Source organism: Crocodylus siamensis, chromosome 2 (assembly GCF_052110815.1).
Source record: "Crocodylus siamensis isolate JL-2025a chromosome 2, ASM5211081v1, whole genome shotgun sequence".
In the NCBI taxonomy this organism is placed as follows: domain Eukaryota; kingdom Metazoa; phylum Chordata; order Crocodylia; family Crocodylidae; genus Crocodylus; species Crocodylus siamensis.
This window is the reverse complement of record NC_143396.1, coordinates 115,828,423-115,841,563: the sequence shown is the minus strand read 5'-3', so window position 1 is coordinate 115,841,563 and position 13,141 is coordinate 115,828,423.

The window sequence follows — 13,141 nt, the reverse complement described above, 5'->3', positions numbered from 1 at the left end:
AAACCACATTAACTTTCAAGATAGATTCTTTCACCTAGAGATAACAGCCTAGGGAGCATAACGCGAGTGCCAATTTTCTGATGATGTTCTAAAGGGAGGTAATTCTGTGGTTGTCACAGTCACTTCTGTCCCCCTTGTTTTACATAATTGTACCAGATGGTGGTAGTGGATGGGTCCTTCTCAACCTGGAAGGACGTGGGCAGTGGGGTTCCGCAGGGCTCGGTCCTCGGGCCCACGCTGTTCAACATCTTCATCAGTGATTTGGATGAGGGGGTAAAAAGCACCCTGTTCAAATTTGCTGATGACACTAAGATGTGGGGGGACATGGGCACACTGGAAGGATGCAACAGGCTACAATCAGACCTAGACAGGTTACAAGGGTGGGCGGACGAGAATAGGATGGGTTTCAACACAGACAAGTGCAAGGTGATGCACCTGGGGAGGAACAACCGGCACCATACCTACAGGTTAGGGAACTCCCCTCTTGTCAGCACGGAGGCGGAAAGAGATCTGGGGGTCATCACTGACTCCAAGATGAACATGGGCCGGCAGTGTGGAGAGGCAGTTAGGAAGGCCAACCGCACCTTGGCATGCATCCACAGATGCATCACGAGCAGGTCCAAAGGGGTGATCCTCCCCCTCTATGCGGCACTGGTCAGGCCGCAGCTGGAGTACTGCATCCAGTTCTGGGCGCCGCACTTCAAGAGGGATGTCGACAGCATGGAGAGGGTCCAGAGGAGGGCCACTCGTATGATCAGGGGACAACAGGGCAGGCCCTATGAGGAGAAGCTATGGGACCTGAACGTGTTCAGCCTCCAAAAGAGAAGGCTGAGGGGGGATCTTGTGGCCTGTTATAAACTAGTCAGGGGGGATCAGCAGGCATTGGGGGAGCCACTGTTCCCCCGAGCACCACCAGGAGTGACCAGGAATAATGGTCACAAGCTGGCAGAGGGTAGGTTTCGGTTAGATATCAGGAGGCGCTACTTCACAGTCAGGGCGGCTAGGGTCTAGAACCAGCTTCCAAGAGAAGTGGTGCAGACTCCTACCCTGGGGGTGTTTAAGAGGAGGTTAGATGAACATCTTGCTGGGGTCATTTGACCCCAGTATTCTTTCCTGCCATGGCAGGGGGTCAGACTAGATGATCTAATCAGGTCCCTTCCGACCCTAGAAACTATGAAACTAAACCGAGCATTTTTGAAATCTTGTGGTACTATTTTCTCTTTCTAACAGAGCAGTGTAACTTCATGGAGCTTTCACAGTAACTTGTGACTGGTACATTTGTAGATTTCAGCAGGCAAACAGTTGTTGCCAGAAACCTTCTTCCAAGGAATCAATGTAATGGCTTTCTGCAAATCTTCTAATGTAGAAGATTGTACACAAAGATTGTGGTAATCTTTGGTTAGCTTCATGTTTGATTCCATTTTCAATGGAGTATAGAATTCCACACTGTTCAGTTCAACACTTGAGTTGTCTTTTTTTATCAGTGATGACATTTCTGTTGAAATCTTTCAGCAGAGCTGTTTTCTTCCTGCCTGGACCAATTGCTCGTGGATGCCTTTGTACATTCTGTGGCTATCACCTGCATCAGAAGTTTTCTGAATATCATCAGGGTTTCAGACAAAAACCTTGGGTCCACTTCTTAGCCTCCTTTTGCATTTCTCTTTGAGCCCTTCTCAAATTTTACAGGGCTGTGGTGTTGGGGGATTTCTTATAGATGGTTGGCACTTCCTTTTGTTCGCAACCAATGGCAAAAGAGTTTCAGAGAGCTTGTCAAAGCAGTCTGTATTTTTCTTGAGTTTTTGCCAAGCACTGTTACAGCAGCATGGTAAGCTTTCCCAAGCTTTGGTGGTTGAGTTTTAGGTAAGCTTGCTTTTACAGTCTCTTCATTGAATAGTCTGCATCTTTCTGTGTCTTAGTTTAACTGATATCAATCTGAGAATAACTGGTAGTTTTGCTACAATGGATCTTTTCGGCATTGATTCTGACTTTGCAACAGACTAAGGCATGGTCAATGTCACAGTCAGCACTGTGATAAGACCTTGTATGCAGGGGTTGCACCTGGTCAATACTAGAGCTAATTGGTTCCACTGCCCTGATCTTAGCTGTTTCCACAATGTATTTCTTGTGTTTTTTCCCAGCGAAGTAGGTGTTAGTAACACACAGATTTTGACTTGCACAGAGTGTCCCGTCCCACTCAGTGGGGTGAAGGGAGAGGTGCTTTTGCAATCCTCTGTGCGGTGTGGTTAGGCAACACTCTCAAAGTAAACAATTAACGGTTTTATTTTGGTTAACTCAATAATAACTTTAAAACCCTTGGTCAAGATTCACTACTAGAAACATTCACATGAGGCAAGGAGAAGGAAGGAGAACTTGAGAGAAAAAGAGAAAAAAAGAGAGAGAGAAAAAGAGAGAGAGAGAGAGATATCACCACCCCTGGATCCTGCGTTGTCGGCGCGTGTCTCTGTTGCTGGCGCTTCTTTCTGGATCCGTGGGTGGTGGGTCGACGAGCGCGCGTTTTCCTGTCCGCCTTTTATCTTCTTCCCTCATGATGGCTCCGCCTCTGGCTGTCACTCATTCAGACTCGTGCAATTCAGAGTTCTAGAAGCTTCCCCATTTGAGTCAGTGGGCTCATTGGGGGTTTCTGGTGGTAGCTGAGTTGACCGAAATGTGACCTTTGTTTTGCACATGCTCAGATTAGCAAACAACCAACTTTACACAAGCTGCAGCTTAAGGAGGCCGTTACAGTGCACTGATCTGCATTGCTTCCCACTTTCCCCAGCACTTGTTACTACAGAGTCAGCATTTGCGGCAATGTGCTTGCTTACAATGTTTGAGACAAACCTTTTAACTTCAGGCTGTCCCCAGGTTATTTCAAATGTTTAGGCAACTTTTAAAACAATTCAACTCCGGGTTATCACAACAGAGTTCTAACGCTTGCTGGCCATTTTCAGTCATATTCAAAATTCTAAGTCTGCCCAGAATACCAGATCAGTTCTCAAAACCATAGCGAACTCTTGCATTGAAGTTGCCAAGTATTATAATGGTCTAATTTCTGTGAGTTTTCTCAATCTGTTCTTCAGGTTGTTGGTAGAAAACGTTCTTGTCTTCATCGCTGGCTTGAAGGGTAGGTGCATAAACACTGAACAATGTGATGAAGCTATTCTGTGTGTGTACTCTGAACGTCGTGAGTTGAATACAGCAAAGGGTTTTCACAGAAAGTTAGTAAGCTGTTCCTAATACAAAGCCTACTCCCTGCTCTCTCCTTTCTCCTACTAGCTTTTCATGTCAGATGATAGTATAATCATTCTCTTGAATGAAACCTGTATCTGAGAGCCAAGTTTCTGATGATGCAGTAATGTTGATTCCGAGTCTAACCAATTTGTAGTTTAGTAGTGCTGTTCTCCATAAATCAGAGTCCAAATCTAATCCAGGGATCTGAGTCCAAACATTCCAACATGCAAGTTGCTTTATATCATTTTGGCCAGGTATGACAGGTTCACCCCAGAGAAGCTGGTGACGGGTGGTGTGTGCCCTGTTCACCTGGCCGCAGTGCACCTTCTTCCTCTCCTGCCATGACTTACTGTTTCTATAAGATGGTCACTCGGTGGTCTTGGTGTGCTTGAGTCTGCGTTGGCCTTCTGTGGTGCTCCTCCTTCCCTACACCTCGTCCCTTTCCAGTCAGCTGTTGCACCTTGATGGCAAGTTTTGTCTCCGCTTGGTTCTTTTCCTTCTAGGTGCTATTGGGGGGGGGAGGGGGTTTTGGCTTGCTCAGGACAGCACCTGTGCCTTTGTTTCAAAAGGATTACAACAGGAATAGGTGACTGAACCTGGTTTGTAGGTCCTCCCTTGCCTGCATCCCTCACAGCATGCTATGTGGCTTAGACTGGCCCGAGGGCTCAGTGCAGGTCTTGCACTGCAGCTCATCATTCGTTGGGGCACTCCTGGCCCACAGCCTTCCCTGTCAATAACACCATGCCAGCCAGCTGTCTCTGCACAGCTCCTTCAGCCATTCTCCCAACTAACTTCTCCATGATGCCCACTCCCTTCTCCACCTGACCTGCACTGCTCTGCATGGGGACCTTGGTGTAGGCTGTGGCCTGGTGGTATCTGGTGGCAAGGTGCCCCTCTACCACAGCAGCAGGGGAAACATGCTGGACCCTTTCTGGAGTCCTGGTGCATTCCCGATCCTCCCTCTTTGGCCCATATTTTAGTCCTGTTATTCCGGGCTCTGGGCCACTCAGCATGCCCCCTCCAGCTAGCATGATGCCAGCCAGTTGGATTGCAGTGCAGCCATCCTGGCCTGGACTGATCAGCTGCAGCTGGGCATGCATGCCTTCAAGTGGGGCTGAGTTTTCTCCCCTGCCAGGCTCATGATAACCACCTATCTGGTAAGTCAGTGGCTTGGGTGAGCCTCAGTCACACCAGGAAACATTTGGTTAGGGCATGGCTATTTTCGCCAACCTTTTCAAAGGCCTTCCTCAAGAGAGACAAGCACGCCACCCCTGAATACAGCTGCTTGGATGCCTTAGGAACTGCCTCAGGTTCCTTATGCCCCTTACAGAGTCCTGTGACCATCACACTAAGATCTTGTCAAGGGCATCCAGAGTCTCTTTGGTTCCCTCAAAATGTGGTGCAGTTCCTTTAATCTAAACACAATGTTATACTTCACATTTTGCGCTGTTGGCTACAATGAGAAGAAAAATAAACAAGTTGGAGAAATGTAGGTTAGACAAATGCCACAAGGTGTAGAGACACTAGCTTAAGAGCTGCAAGCAAGGGGCAATTCTAAATGTATCCATGTTAGAATGGCAGAGTCCTGAAGGGTTGTCTGAAAACAGAAAGCGAAGCTGCCCTGTTCAAGCCTCCTGTAAAGAAAATGTCGCTTTTTAAACCAGAGAGTTGTCGGGTTCGGGCCCCAAGGTCACGGTGGGCTGGGGTACGGATCGGATCGGGCGGGATTAGCGGTGAGGAGTCAGAGCGGTTCGGGACACGTGCAGTTTCAAAACAGGTTAAAATTTTATTGGTTACTTACGCTATCAGATGGAGAAGTAGCATAGGCAGGTCACTTGGTTACAGAAGTAAGAACAATAACGAGAATGATGAACGAGGCCAAAGTCAATAACAATGATGGAGATGATGGAATGTGGATAACTGGTGTCGTAGTCGATGCCGGAACGATGATCAATAACAGGTGATCGGTACAAAGACGAGCGTCAGTTAAAGCAAAAGTATGCCGTGAGTCCACAGTAGTGGGGAGACCAGCGGAGCTCTGGCAGGTGAACCAGGGCTCTAGGCCTAAGAGGCTCTCGTGAGAGGCAGTCTCTGCAGTAGCAGTCTCTGCTCTCAGGTCGGGTCTGGTCTCCGCTGTGGGTGGAAACTTACAAGCCTTTTATATTAAACAGGTAGCCAATCAGGTAACTTTTTCTGTGGAAATTTCTAGTCAAATTATGTCATGCTTGGAGCAAGACTGGGCATGCGCATGGTAACAAGTCAGGTTACCTCATGGCAGAGCCATGATTGACAAGCCTGGGGTCATACAGGGGGCACGTGCTGGGCATGCTTGTCAGCCCTCTGGGGATTTTCCATAGCTTGTCTGTGCATGTCAATACTTAGCCCCGTGTTAACCAGCACTGTTATCAAATTTGGTTCTGACAAGAGTGAGGTTGTTTAATCCAATTGGGGCCAACATGTTAGGCAGGTATACCTTGCACCCTCCTTGAGTGCTACTCCGATCTCCTTTCCCTGCCTGATCTGCTGCTCTGCTTTCTCCTCCCACCTGCTGCTGAGCTGTCCATCCCCTTCCTCACTCTGCCATATGCTAAAGGTGTTACTTGTGTCACCCATGCCACAGTTTGCCCAACTCTGTTCTAATCCATCTCTGTCACCTCATCCCTATGCTCATCCCTCTCCATCAATTCAGACCCCTGCTGCTGTTTCTCTATTGCCTTGTCCTCCTGTTCCTCTCCATCACTGTCTCATACCCCTGCTCTTCCAGGTCCATGAGCTCAAAGTCTTGCTCCTTTAGCTCCACAGGTTCAAAGCCATGCTCTTCTAGCTCATTGGGCTCAAAGCCTGCTCTTCAAGCTTCATTGTCTCGAAGCCTTGTTCTTCAATCTCCATGGATTAATACGTAGTCATTTTGAACAAAAATGATAAGAGAACTGCTGTAATACCACCACTGCTCTTCTCAGGTTAGAGAAAAGCAAAAATGGAGCAGATAAGGGAAGGTGAGGAGGAGCTAATATTTATTGTGAAAACCTTTGTGATGTCATAGTCCCACTCCCCAAAAGCTTGAGGCCCTCTCCAAAGCCCTGATGATGTCACAGTGACAGTGAAACACATTTTTTTTTAACATAACACAATGTCCCGGGGGGGTGAACCAAACCCCAGTGTCACGGTGGGCCGGGGTGGCAGTTGAACAGGGAAACAGGCCAGGTTTTCTGGCGAGGAGAACTGAGATTCGTGAATCATTCCTTCCTTAAAGTAACCAGGGTTTATTAACTTACGCTTTGAGGCGTAGGATGTGATGAATCTTCGGTTACAGTTTAGTCGAACACAAACACGACAAAAGGGGTCTGTTGGCCCACAGGGCTCCCCAACAAGCCCTTGCTTTCTACCCCCTGAGGGATAGGTGCGGCTGCCTGTTGATTAGTCCTAGGGCTGGTCAACAGCTCATATATAGGAACATAGACAAACGGACTGTAACTAATAAACCGCCGAATTATCATCGTGACGCCAATTCGGGAACAAGATGCGTGAGACGTGTCGTGGCTTGAAAGTCGGGCTGATCGTGGAGGAGTATGCTTCCGAGATGAATTCAAGCCGTCGTCAAAGCGAACGCCGAGAATCAGAACGAGGTAATCAGAATTGCGATAGAAAAGTCAAACCGGAGTGTGAAGTCCCAAGGAGGGATTGGGAAGTTCTCTCCCTCTCACAGAGCTAAGCAAAGCCTCTGTATGAAGTTTGAGCAACTCCCTCCATCCACTGGTCACTCACTGTATCAGAACCAACTTACAACACTACCAACTCATCAACTAACCCGCCTAAACCAAACCCTCCCCCTCTCTGAGGGGCCCACGGGTCTTTATGGGAAACCTGTAGCCAATCAAATCGCTCCCTGGCTAGAAAGTTCCGGTCTAATTTCGTCAGAGCAGTTCTCTCTGAGCCTGCGCTCAGTCAGAAGCCCCACACATTCTGAGCATGTGCGAGTCAGAAACTAGGTCATGACTGACTGACAGCCTTAAAGGTCACACAAGGGGCAGCTCTGGTTCTGCTGTGGAATTTTCCGCTTATAGTCAAACCAACTTCCAGCATTGGCAGCGTCCATATTCAAAAAAATGTTTCCACATGCCCCCTTGCTGTCAACGCAGGAAATTTTCTTCAGAGTTCGTAATCACCTTCGTTTTTGGTTTCCTCTTTTAAACTTAGATGAGTCAGTACAAGAGTATAAACAAAAACAGATAAATCTGACATCTGCTTTCTAACGCACTTTAACACACAACAAACTAATGTAATTATAATAACAATAATAAACAGGAATGATAATAAAGGTGTCAACAAATTTAGTACCCATGATGAAACATTCCACCCCAACCATTTAAAGATTTGGGATAACCATCCCTTTCTGAGCCTAGAGACGGCATTAACATCTTCCGCTGTCTTTCTGATTTTTACTATCTGTTGTTGGAGGGGGATAGACACATTTGGGATAGCAATACAGCACATCTCGCGGGATAGATTGAGATATTGACACAATCCCCCTTGCTGAATTAAAAGGGTATCTAATGCTAGTTTATTTTGCATTGTCATGCGAGATGTGGCTAGAGCTGTTGATCAATCAAATGAAACCCTGTCGCCGTTTCATTGGCCAGGAGTTCAACTTGCTCCGCTAATTCTGCTAGGGCTATCCGTGTTTTCCCAATCCCAAGACCCCATAGGGAGAGGCCTTCGAATGCCCAACTCAGTCCCTAGGCTATCTTTTCCCCTTGAGTGAGGGAACTCCAAACCGGTCAGGATGATCGGACAGTCCTATGTAAGATAGCTGGACTGGGAGGGTGAGCGGTGTTAGTGGATAATGGAGGCCAAATAGGACAGTACCTAGAAAACACTGAACCTTCGAAAGTATGGCGGGCAACCTCAACCGTAGCCATCCATCATTACAGGCCCACGCTAGTCCCAGCGGGGCTGATGTGTACAATTCGGAACCAACTACCTTTAAACTGGAAAAGCTGGGCCGGGTAATTCCTATCTACATAACTACTTACTCCATGGCAAGCTGCACTAAGTACTGCGGCTCAAAGAACGGGATAGTAAAACCTCAGGTACTTATCTGTGGAGCTGACCTTCCACTTAATTATGGGTCTTGGTTCTCTTAGAGGAACGCGGATAACTGGGGCCACCTGCCCTGGTCCCGGGTAAGGAGGAAATGACACTATCCAGGATGGGTTTATAGACTTAGGGTTCCAATGGAGGGTATCATCTCCGTGGGATTCCTTCTCTCCCCCTGGGTTCATTCCCCATGGAACCTTTGAACAAGGTGTTTCCTTGGCTCTTAGTGCGTATGAGTGTTCCTCTATAGGGGTCTGTTCACACCTATTTCCTCTGGAATCATAAAGATCGAAAATGGTTAAATTCTTCTTCCAGGCATAGTTCACTACCCTTTTTCCATTCTCTAGCGAATCTTGGGTGATATTTATGGATGATACCTTACTTCCCGAGATTCGATAAAACCATTCGGTAACATTATGGCGTATAACATAGGGAGTAAGAATCTGATCTGTGGACATGGGAACTTTTAGACATGCAGTCAATCCTTTTCCCGCTTCATCGTCCCCAGTAACATTAGCCCATAACGATAAAAGTCGAAGAACAGAACTGGATGAAACATCAAGTTCGGGAATCGCTGCAACAGTAACATATATACAAGATATATAGCAAAAGAGTCTGATTGTCCCAACGTTCCGTGATTTGGTAGTTTTTGTCGGATCAGCCGCTTGATTGAAGCATTCTATTTCTCCATGCCTTCGATTACTTCTGTCTTGGAAAATAAAACACAATGGGACAGAACGGGGTCTACAATACTATTATACACAGTTTTTACATCATGAACCTATTTTATCGACATTTTTTTATAGCCCCTCGGGTCAACCAGTTGTGATGGACTATAATACTCTGTCCACTTTCCTCAAGTTTTGACCAAGTAAGTATTAGGGTACATTTCCGGTGTTTTGACCGCTCCTTTTAGAACTCTTGGATGTTTATTCTTTGGGTCCAGAAGCGTGACCCACACGAGTTCTGAGGACTGGAACTTAGCCTTCCAGGGATCGAGAGGTGCGACTTCTTTTATAGCCCAGAGTTCCTTTTCATTATTAAGATTGATAAGCACCTTGTGGTTATGTTTCGTCCATTCTTCATACGATCCATTTCCCTTGGTCCGCAGTGCCTCTTTATATAACCCGACAGCTCTCTCAACTACACTGTTCGACTGAGGATGATAAGGTATGTGATGGTGCCGGTGTATGTTATAGGATGTGGCAAATCTCTCCATCGCTGTAGAGGTGAATGGTGGTCCTCTGTCTGATTGAATAACATCTGGTATTTGGCAGATGGAAAATACATTCATCAGTGCAGATATCGCAGCCGTGGCATGTGTTTTTCATAACGGAATGACTGTAACTTGGTACGTTCCCAGATCCACCACTATCAGTCCTTTATTTGGAACGGTAGCTTCAGGTAATGGTCCCAAAAAGTCAATTTGCCACGTCTTCCCGGGATTAAATTTTGTTTTATCAAAGACATCTTTTGTATTTCCCGTAGGGTGGTACTTTTCTTTTGCGCGTATTTCACACGCTTGGACTATCCTTTTCCAATCTTGCGAGTTGCCATACCCTGGTTTGCCTCTTACTACTCGGTTCCATTGCTCATGGCATGCTCGAGAACCTGGGTGGTTCCAATGCTCATGCAACCAGGTCAAGTATGGGTCTGTACATATGGGTTCATTGGCGAGTACTTGCTCTGTGCAATTCAGTTCTTGTAATATTTTATCTATAGTTTCATGTACAGGGTCAGTATCTATGGTATGTGATCGGGTGTGCTTCACTAATGGTGGTATCTCAAATTCACTTAATAGATCATAGATCTCTGTCCAAACGTGGAGATTCTCAGACGGTGAAGCTCGGCCGGTGACAATTTTATAGATATACTGTGAATCTATAGCGAGGACCGGAATTGGAATGGTTCCATTGTAACATTTTAGACAATGTAGTAAGAGTTCTCTAAAACCTAACAGTTCATTTCGTTGAGCAGACTAGCTTCCAGAGTGGACGTGATTTATTTGACATGGTTTACAATAATATTTGTATCTCCCTCCACCTCGTGTGGTACTGTCCGAGGCCATCCAAGTGGGCTCCGTAGTTCTGTATAGAATGATTTTTTCATCTTGTCTGACCAGTTCCAGAGGTGTTATGTCCACATGCTTCCAGTGGTGCCACTGGTACAGGTGATTTAGCACCAGGGTGCTCCAGGTGGACAGGTCCCCCTGGAAGCATGGATCCGGTTGGTCGTGGAGCAAGCGTGGGATTAAAGTAGCCTCTACCGCTTGCAACTTTCCATGCCCTGTGGATAACGGTTCAACTAACTGGGCAGCCATCAAAACCTTTCCGATAGTACCATACCGGTGTTGCGCTGAGTGGATTGTTCGATGCGTGGTATACACCAGATTCCCGCTAGAGTCTTTCACAGTGGAAAACAGGTGTTCTTCCGAGAATCCTACTGTTACTACTAAAGGAACTTGAGATTTATAGCACTCAACGATATATTCTCAATGGTGTTAAGCAGCTTACCTAAAGCTCTTGTATCTTTTTCCGTCCACAGTGCTTTTTTTCTCGTTTTTTCTCTGATCTGTCATTGAACTGTTGATAGGACTGACAGATGTTCGGGTAGGATATAATGTCTTAGCCAGTTTAATTTTCCCAGGATGGACTGGAATTCGGTTTTATTCGTGGGTTTTTATTCTTCAAAAAGGTAGTAACATCCATCTTCCCGTGAGATACCCCGTACCGCTTTGCCCCTTTTAACATTGTTCCTAAAAATTTGATTTTAGATGTCGGTTCCAATTTTGACTTCTTCAAATTTACTGTCCATCCATCTTTGGTGAGGTGCTTTACGAGATCCTGGGTAACTCATAGGACTACTTCTTCCACTCAACCCATTATAGTCACATCGTCAGTGTAACTCCATACTTCTAGTTGTCTGCTATCTGGGTTATTGTGGCGGAATCTCTTGAGACTATAATTCATGGCAGAAGTAGCTAATGCGGGGGCGTTCTGATATCCTTGGGGACACGCGTTCCATTGGAACATCTTACCGGCTACACACATATTTAACACTCCATCATCGTCTTGAATGGGGATTGGAAAAAACATATCTTTTAAACCTAGGGTAGTACCTAGCCAATTCTCCGCCTGATATTCAGCCATCTCCCTCAGGCTCTGAATCAAATTGCATGGAGTAGGTTGTGCCAATTTGGTGCAACGATTATTTACCTCTCGGTAGTCTACAACTAATCTGACCTCAGCTGGTTTTCCGGGCTTCGCTATACCCCACCCTGTACTTGTACTTGCATAGATGGCAATAATTGATCCTTGGTCTTCTAAGCGTTTTAATAGTTTCGTCAATGGTTCTCGAAGCTGAGTCCTCGTAGGGATAGGGTTATAACTCCATGATGAGGTGATCTTTAACTCAGGTTTATGCCTCTCGTGGCTTACAATAATATTTATAGGCAATGCCTCTACCACTTGATGTTCTAAATTAAGAGTTCTTATCCCTGGCACTCCTAAAATACATATACTTGCTAGCACCGCATCCAGATCTTTTTGGTGTCCCTCCACCAAAAATTTCACCCGATTGGTTGTAGTGGCAGTGTTTAGGCCTTGTACTAGCATTATTCGATTCGTCTTGATGTGAGGGATCGTCGCTTTTATCACATTTACTTGTGCCCCTGTATCCAATAAAAATTTCGTGGGGACTATTCTATTTGGCTTTTCAGGATCCTGAACCTTAATAACCGAATACGGACGCGGGTCGTCATTGAAAATTCTCAGGTGGTTTATTGCTACATTGACACTCTCCCCTGAAACCAGTAATCCCCTTTCTTCCGTGGTATCTTCTCCTGATGCTTCCCCCTTCCGAAAAGACATTATCGCTTCCTGGTCCACCTTAAACTTTCCATGACTCATAGAATCTTGCATAATCGTTTCAAAGGTTATATTGTCGTGATAGGGCAATTTTCCTCATTGTGGATCATCCTTTTTTGGGACTGGTAGGTATCGGGTTAGTTCAGGCTGTTGTGATTCGTTGTCCATTCTCCGTTTGCCTTTTCGTTCTATGAGGCTGGTGTAGCTGCCGGTCGTCGGACTCCTGCAGACAGCGGTTACTGGTTTTTTGGCTTCTTTTCCTCAAAACCTAATGTTTTAGCTAGAACCTTTTGTCCTTCGTTCCCAAGTGCCCACAGTTGTTCTTTTGAGAGGCCTGACCTCTCTAGCAAAAAGGCAAATATAGCCTTCTCCAGTGGTGTCCTTTGGAAAAATGGATAGCTTGATGAAGTTTTTGGGTTCTGAGGTGGTGAATTTTGCGGTTGTTGATTCTTCGTGGCTTGTGGTGGGTTTCTAGTCACTTTCGTCTGATATGCTTGATAATATGGTCTCTTATCAACTGATCGAAGATAAGGACTCTTAGGACTTCCGATGGGGTAGGCTTGTTGTATTTCGCGTCCCTCGTCTTAAGCAGGATATATGCTCTTTTGGGGTCTCAGGCTCATTGCCCCCTGGAGTTGATCCAGTAAGCCTAAGGTATGCATTACCGGTCCATTTATAGAAGGGCTTAGTAATAGTTGTGCAGTTATAGTTTGATGTCCCCCATAAATTTCCAATGCTGCTTCTATAACCTCTGCTAAACAGGGAACATCTCCCGGTGTGGTGGCATACCAGTGCGGCCATGCCCCTTGCACCTGATCTGGTGTAAGATTTAATGCTCTGAAGGTTGGATTCCAGAGAGCATAAGATGCCCCAATGACTGCATGAATTAATGTAGTGGCACTTGCTTTATTCACAACTCCTTCATGCCACACATGAACCTTCCTTTG